The sequence below is a fragment of the Strix uralensis genome, chromosome 7, assembly GCF_047716275.1.
Source record: "Strix uralensis isolate ZFMK-TIS-50842 chromosome 7, bStrUra1, whole genome shotgun sequence".
In the NCBI taxonomy this organism is placed as follows: domain Eukaryota; kingdom Metazoa; phylum Chordata; class Aves; order Strigiformes; family Strigidae; genus Strix; species Strix uralensis.
In genome coordinates, this window is record NC_133978.1 from 41,362,501 (window position 1) to 41,370,000 (window position 7,500).

The 7,500-nt window shown below is 41.3% G+C and overlaps 1 protein-coding gene across 8 annotated transcripts in view; it reads right to left on the reverse strand.

Annotated features, from left to right (window-relative positions):
* EBF3 (EBF transcription factor 3) overlaps window positions 1-7,500 on the reverse strand; it is a 121,084-nt gene that overhangs the window by 68,361 nt on the left and 45,223 nt on the right. The gene's annotated exons all lie outside the window — the stretch shown is intronic.

The following is a 7,500-nucleotide window of genomic DNA, read 5'->3' on the forward strand; positions in this document are numbered from 1 at the left end:
CCAGGAGATGAGACAAGCAGGGCCGAACTGACCAGCAGTGAAATTGCCCTGCAGGAACAACTAGTATAACCAGTACAACCTCATGGGGACACCCCAGTATGGCTCTTTCCCCATGGGCAAGATGCTGTGACCCCCTCCGTCACCCCACGGAGGCCAGTTTGTCAAAGCATTTTGGGATCTGCTTGGATCTGCTGGGAAGCGGTCCAGATGCTCATGTGGACATGGATCCAGCCACCCACCTCCCTGTGGCAGGGCTGCTGGTTGCCCATGAGACTGCTGGTTGCCCACGGGGCTGGTGATTGTCCGTGGGCATGATGGATCAGCACGACTCTGACCGTAGTTTACATCCAACCCTGCGTTTCTCCACACTCAATGTAGATTGGCCAAGCTCTGTGCACTGTGCTGCAACGAGGTCTGGTCCTCCACTGTTAATATCACTAGGATTTTTGCCTCTGATATCACTTATTGTGGGATCTGAACCAAAGAGCCAATTATTCAAATTTTACATAGAGGTAATGAACACCTGACACCATAAATAAAAATAACTCCACCGGTATCAATAGATTTGCACGTGCTTTTGCAAAAGGTCATTTTAGACCTTAATATTTTATAAGTTTTTACTGAGATGTCATAATTTTATAGGGTTATTTAAGTAGTTTATCACAACATCTGTGAAATATGCCTTGAGAAGCTTCTGTGAAAAGAATTTATTTCCCATTCGTTTTAGTGAAAACGAGGGTCTGTTTACAGATAACGTGAAACCTGTGTTCAAATAAGAGATACCTCTTTAATTATTCATTATTATACTTATTGGTATCTTACATTGCACTTAACGGCAAAGAAGATATCTGTTCTCTGCTGGAGCCTCAGCAATAGCTGTGCGTACAAGCGGAACGGTGCCAAACACCGGCAATTTCTTGGCGCTGCCGGCGCATGGTGCCATTTTGGCAGAACCATTTGGCATCATCCTGTTGCTTTGCCACCTCCAACGCTACCACTGAGAATCAGTAACCTGCCTGTATGTCCTAAAAAAAAAGAAAGGCTGTTCTCAAAAGACGTGATTTTCTCTTCATGGTGCATATGGTGTTTTCTTGGTTTCAATGATATGGTCTAATTTGAGGCCTGGGGGCTTGTGCCAGGGCAAATTAAAGAGCAGACAGAGTATACTCTGTAAAAGGGGTTTTCGTCGGTGTCACTTGCCCTGATAAATACAGGTTGGTTTTGTTCTGCTATCTGGTTGTTACAGTATGGACTAAAAATTAGGTAAGAGCAAAGATCTCTCAACGGTGCATATCTTAATTTGATTTTTAATTACTATTTATCAAAACACATATAAAACGTCTCATGATAGTGATACTTGAGGTTTGTAAGTAAGCACTTTGAGATTGTTCTGTTTCTTTATAAAATGCACCAGGTGCTGAGCAGCCCATTTTTGAGACGGTGTTCACAGACCAGGTTGTTTCAGTGGGAGTCTTCAAGCAAGAAGCACAGAATCAGGCCCCAGGAATTCACTCCATTGCAACAACCCCAGCAGTTTGTTCTCCCCCATGAAAGCCAGTCAAGGGAAATCTTTATCTGGAAACTCTCAGTCAGCACAGGGCCATAGACCCGAGTGCGGCGGCTACCGGCTTCCGATGTTGCCTTCTCAGTGTTCACCTCGACACTTGGCCTGGGCTGTTCTCAGCTTGAAGCTGCCGTCTCCTTTTCAAGTAACTTCTCCAGGATGGGAGAGTGAATGAGGTGCAACCTCACACCCACATAACAAAGTGTCCTCCCCACCTGTGGTATTTCCACTCTGACCCACAGGTGGAGAGGTTGCTGGTGGGTGCCTGGTGGAGAAGACAACTGTGGTGGAAGTAGCTGAGCTCCATGTCCATGAGAAAAATGAAAGAGCTGCCTACATATCAAGGGGGAACATCTGGGCTATTGTCAGCAACTTACATACATTTACTTAATTGTAATTGTGAATGAAATTGTCCATCATAAAAGATGCCTCAAGAATTTTGATTTTAGCTGTCTATCTGCGCGAGTTGCAGTGTACGCTCATATCATTTGTCTTAATTTTATTTCACTATCACCAACTGTAGACACTACTTCAGAAATATTTTGAATTTAGTTTTAATTGTACAGCTTTCAACTCACGCAACATTTCTCTTTGTGTTGAAAGCATCACGGTGATTTATCCTCATTATTGTGTAAATAGGTTTCGGCAGTTCTCAGTAAATAAAACAAAGAGTGACAGGAGGAGAAGGGGGAATTTGCTTTCCTACCAATTAGAGTAGCCTTAGGCAGTACTTTTAAGAGGAGATAAATCCTGCAAATCACTAAAATGATCCTGTCACATGCACCAAATATTAAAATCACACAGCGGCGCACTTCATACAGTTTGCTTTGGTTTAATGAGTTGGGGTGGGCTTCGTCATGAGGTTTGCATCTCGCAGTTGGGGACTGTTGATTGACAGTGAAGATCATGCCCAACTGCAGCTTCCTAACCAGTAGGGCCAGATGGAAAATCACAATTCATGTTTAATATGCAGTTTTTCAGCTAACGAAAATTCCCAAATTGTCTCCTCACCTCCTACCTGAAAATTTTTTCCCATAATAAATGCAAAATATGCTTCATATTAGCCAAGAGTGGTTTTTCCCCCTTCCAGCAAGTTATTAAAAAAATCCTGTATAAATGATCCCTATTAAGTGAACAACCTGTTAACTTCTTCAATTATGTAAGTTATCAAAGATTAAAAGATAAGTTTATGAAACATCTGTTGTCACACTTTGACACTTTTAAAGGTAAGTAAGCCATGTGTCAGGGTAAAGATAGGATCACAGAAGATGATGACAGCTTAAAAGTACTAAACAACTAAACAAATGCTTCATTCTACTAAATGTTCTGCCCAACACAGACTCCTGTGCCATAGTGGGGAGGATGCCCTGGCTCCTGTTGGGTTTGCCATTACGGCAGAGAACATGACCCAGTAAAATCTGCAAGGGCATTTTCGGCCACTGGAACAAAACATGCTGATATAGCATAATATATGTAGTAAAGAGATGGTTGATATCAAGCTTTTAATGATAAACAAGACATAGCAGTCATATCGCACGATGCCGTAGGAGCCCTTATAACTCACAGCCTCACTGTTATAGCTCAGTGTCCTATTTTCAATTATTATCTCCCTCTACACTGTTCTCCTACAGTCAAGTTTTACACTCTGACATTTATACTTAGTATATTGAGCAATGATTGTTACCTTGTTCCAGCATTTTTTGTGCAATGCTTTATGAGAGTGGAACTAAATGTATGACAGGAACCCCAGTAACCTGAGACCCTGGGTCAGTAATGTATTAAAACAAAACAAGACACACATGGCTTCGGCACAGCAAGAAATCATGCAGGAATGGGGACTGAGACAGGCTGAGATAAAGAAGGCCTACCTAACAGCTGCAATTATAGCCTTCGTTATATGAGTCAATCCATTACTGCATATAGGCTTGACAAATTACCATAAATGCCAAGCCAGAACAACAGCGAAGTAATTTAGCTTCATACTGGACACTTTGAAAGTTGGTACATCTAAATATCTCAGTGAGGACTAATTAATTAATCAGTCTTGGTGTTGGTATAATGAGTATGATCTTTTTTTTAATTTAAAAACTCCCTCCAACTAAACAACTGGCAAATTATGATTACAGTGGTTAGAGGATAAAATCATTGATTTGTAGTCTCATTCGAAATGGAATAGCACATCAATTTGTAAACGTCCCAAAATAAATACAACTTTTTCATTACTACTTTCCATAACGTATATCTGCAAATTAAAGACTTTACATTAAAGAAATGCTCACTGTCAACTACCCACAAGTTAAAATGCTTGCACAATCTCCAGAGTATTGATTTATAAGTATTAAATTATATGATTATATTTTATCACTTTCTCATATGTAGAATAGCTGTCCTACTCAGTGTACAGGATGAAGAACGATGATTAACATTACCTCACACGTTTTTTATATTCCCTGAAAAATATGTAGCACCATGACTTCCACAGGGCACATCTTCCTAACCTTGTAATTTATTAAGTCAATGTCTTATCAACCTCCTTATAGACATTCTCCCTATCACATTTAAGCATTTCAAAATTAACAGCACTGCCCTTCTAGGAGGTGAAATTACTGCCGTATTACTGGTTTTCAGTCGGGGTGAAGTACAAGGAGTTGAAAGCAGCTCTGTTGGGCCAGGTGTGTGTGATTTAACACGGTGGAGCCAAGTGACCACCACCCCGGTGTGGAGACCTCCGGGCTGGCTCCACCTGGACCAGCACAAGCTGCAGGAGCTCTGCGCTCTGCCACCAGCCCGTGAGCTACTGCACTCCAGCTGAACACCCTTAAAGTCTTATTTGCGTTGTACTTTGTATTTTCCAAGGTTTTCCTCTGTCCCACCTCCCGGGCACCCTGCACAATCAGAAGTGTTTCACAGCATAGTCCACACGCAGGGTGAGCACTCAGCACACTTACAATTAAAACTCTGAGTGACTATTAAACTCAGAGAAGGATGCAGCAATGCTGAAAAACTGGTCATGACTCGTTTAAGACAACCCAGAAAATATGTGACAGAAATAGACATAGAAACTGTATTTGAGACTTGATTCATGGGGTCAGCAGGACCCAACTGGATGACTGATACCTTCTTTCCTCTGCCTCAGACACTAAATATCACCTAACTTCAGCAACAAATGAACAGAAGAAGGTACAGATAAGTACCTACACAATCATGATCCATGCCTTGGAAAATATACATAGTGGGCACCAACTGTAGAAAGGGTCACAAACACAAGAAGCCATCGTGCAGTTAAAGACCTTATCACATCTCATGTTCGTAAAGGGGACAAAATTCAGGTCACAATAACCAACTTTAACGCTGGCAAAAATGAAACGGTCAGTGTTTGACTTTCCACCTCAGCGTTCTTTAACATATTTCTCTGCGCCTTTTCCTACTCTTAAAATGGGAAGATGGAAATGTTGTTACCTGGAACCATCCAGCCTTCTCTATGAAGCATCAGAAGAAGCAGAGCTTCAAAAGATCCCTACCCCAGCTGGTAAATTAACGCTATTAGACTGTTAACCCGCTGTTGGGTTGTGTGCTTGCCTGGGTGCTCGCTCTGAGCAAGCTAACTTTGGTGCCGCTGGCCGCCGGGCTGTGGTAGCTCAGCACTTCTCACATGACAACTTAGTCTAATTGAGTGGGACAAATTATCTTACAATGGACTCTGTGCAACAGCAGCAAGACTAAATCTATACTCCAGCTAACTCTGAACACATAATTTAGCCATAAGAGACTAGCAGCGTCAGTGGTTTCCACAACTCTCTGCTAAAAGCAAAAGAAAATGAAGTCTCAAGGAATTCTGATTTCAGTTCCAGAAAGCAGCACAATGTGTCCATAATATGTGAGCTCAGAGTTAGAAAAACATTTTTCTCCTTGCATGGCCTCTTGTATTTCTTTCTCTTACTGCCTCTGACTCCTTGCACCATGAGCCTGTGCTCCACCCTGCTAGTGATGGGCAGGCAGGGGAGGAGGGGCATTGCCTGGCAGGAAAGCTCTAGAGAGAAGGTGGTCCCCTGCCCTCCAACCCTCAGCCTTAGGAACAATCACAAGAAAAAAAGTCACGTTCTAGCATTTAAATTCATTATTGGCTTTTCTCCCACTATGAATTATCCAGAGTATAGAACATCTAGTTTTGTTATTTGATGCTAATCCTATTGGTAGAGCTACAGGTTCAGAGGATATTTAGCCTGATTATCTAGTCCTCTCCACCTTTGACTATCCCTATCCTCTTTAAGCACAGAGTCTTTTCGATGTTAAATAAAAAGTTGAGAAATTTAAAAGAAGGATTTCAAAATACAAGTACTGACTTTACTGACTCATAATTTTTAATAAAAGGAGATACTGGGCACTAATGAACAGTTGTCATTTGCCATCAGATACAGCACCTTTACCACAGTTTTTTTGGTTTTTTTTTTTTTTTTTCATTTTTAAGTAATCAGTGGTATCTGTGACACTACCTCGTGAGAACTACTTTGGAGAAGCCTACTTTCTGCAGGTGAAATATATAATTGTAGATCCATCCATCCACAGCACCACTTGGAGATTCTCGTGTGCACAGCTCCTTCTATCCTGACCACATACATTAGAGTAGGGCAAATTAAAAGAGAAAATAATTACAACTATTGTTGTATGCGTTGCTCACACCGTCACTGAGAGTCATTAAACAAAACTAGAGTGTACCCACTGCCTTAAAGCAGATCTCCCCAGGGAGTGCCACGGGAAGCTCTACTTCAAGAGAGTCGCTCAGTATTACTTTGACATTGACACTTTATTCGTATATGGTGAAACACCTTGAAAAATACATTATTTTACCCACCCAGCATTAATACAAACCTTGTCCTCTAAGGTACAGCACTGAACACTGCACAAATTCTTTCACTGAAGTTGGCTTACCAAGGTGCTGCCCACACCAAACCACCAATCCATTTCATTTTATCTGCATTTTTTGAATCGGTTGTTCCTTCTCTTATTTCAGAATGAATGCTAATCCATGACACAAATCGATCTGAAATTATAAAGCTAGAACTATGGGTCTGTCCTGGTGATGCTGGAAAGAGAATCCCTGGAGGAGGGCTTGGGACAGTCTTCAGAAAGGGGAGATGACAGTCCTGCTGAGCTTTATCGAGCCAGGAGATTTTACTAATTTTCCTCTGTTTCTCACTGCATAGTTATTTTCTTCCTAAAGAACAGTTAAATTTGAATGATGTAATTTTTTAATTACTGGCCTACTTTCTCAGAAGTGTGTGCTGGACTGCAGTTCTAGGCTCCGACTGCTTCTCTCCAGTGCTACCTCATCCACCAAAACCATCACCATGGGCTTTTTGGCCGTGGCCACGTGGGAGCCTGGCTGGCTTCTGCCTTTTTAAAATTCTCCACTTGCACAAAAGGAACCTGTGGATGGTTCACCTGGTTTGAAAACAAGCTGCAATGCAAAGCAGAACCCCAACTGTCCCTGCTCCTGTGCTTTGTAGTGCCATTTCTTTATTAATTTAATACCTCTACACTCAGCTGTTGTGCAGAATTCAGGATTGATTCCTACACTGATTTCCACAATATGATTTACATAGTAGCTGAGTGTAAATTTAAAATAATTTGGACTGAATGATCCTTACTAGAATAGATGGCCTCAAGAAAAGGATGGAAAATAAAAGCAGCTTTAGTCAGAATCTAAGCAATTTGCTGCCAAATACAAGCAGCATTTCCCCAGATTATAATTTACACTGTATTAACTGTCAAGAGTACTTTTGAGAAATATAGATAACAATTCAGATGCAATCGATAGGGAGTGACAGTTGATTTTAAAGCTTAATGCAAGACAAGAAAGAAATGACTGGGGTATCAGCTCTGGAAGAATAAATTTGTTTTGTATTTGATTTTTGTGTTAAATTTATTACTGCCAA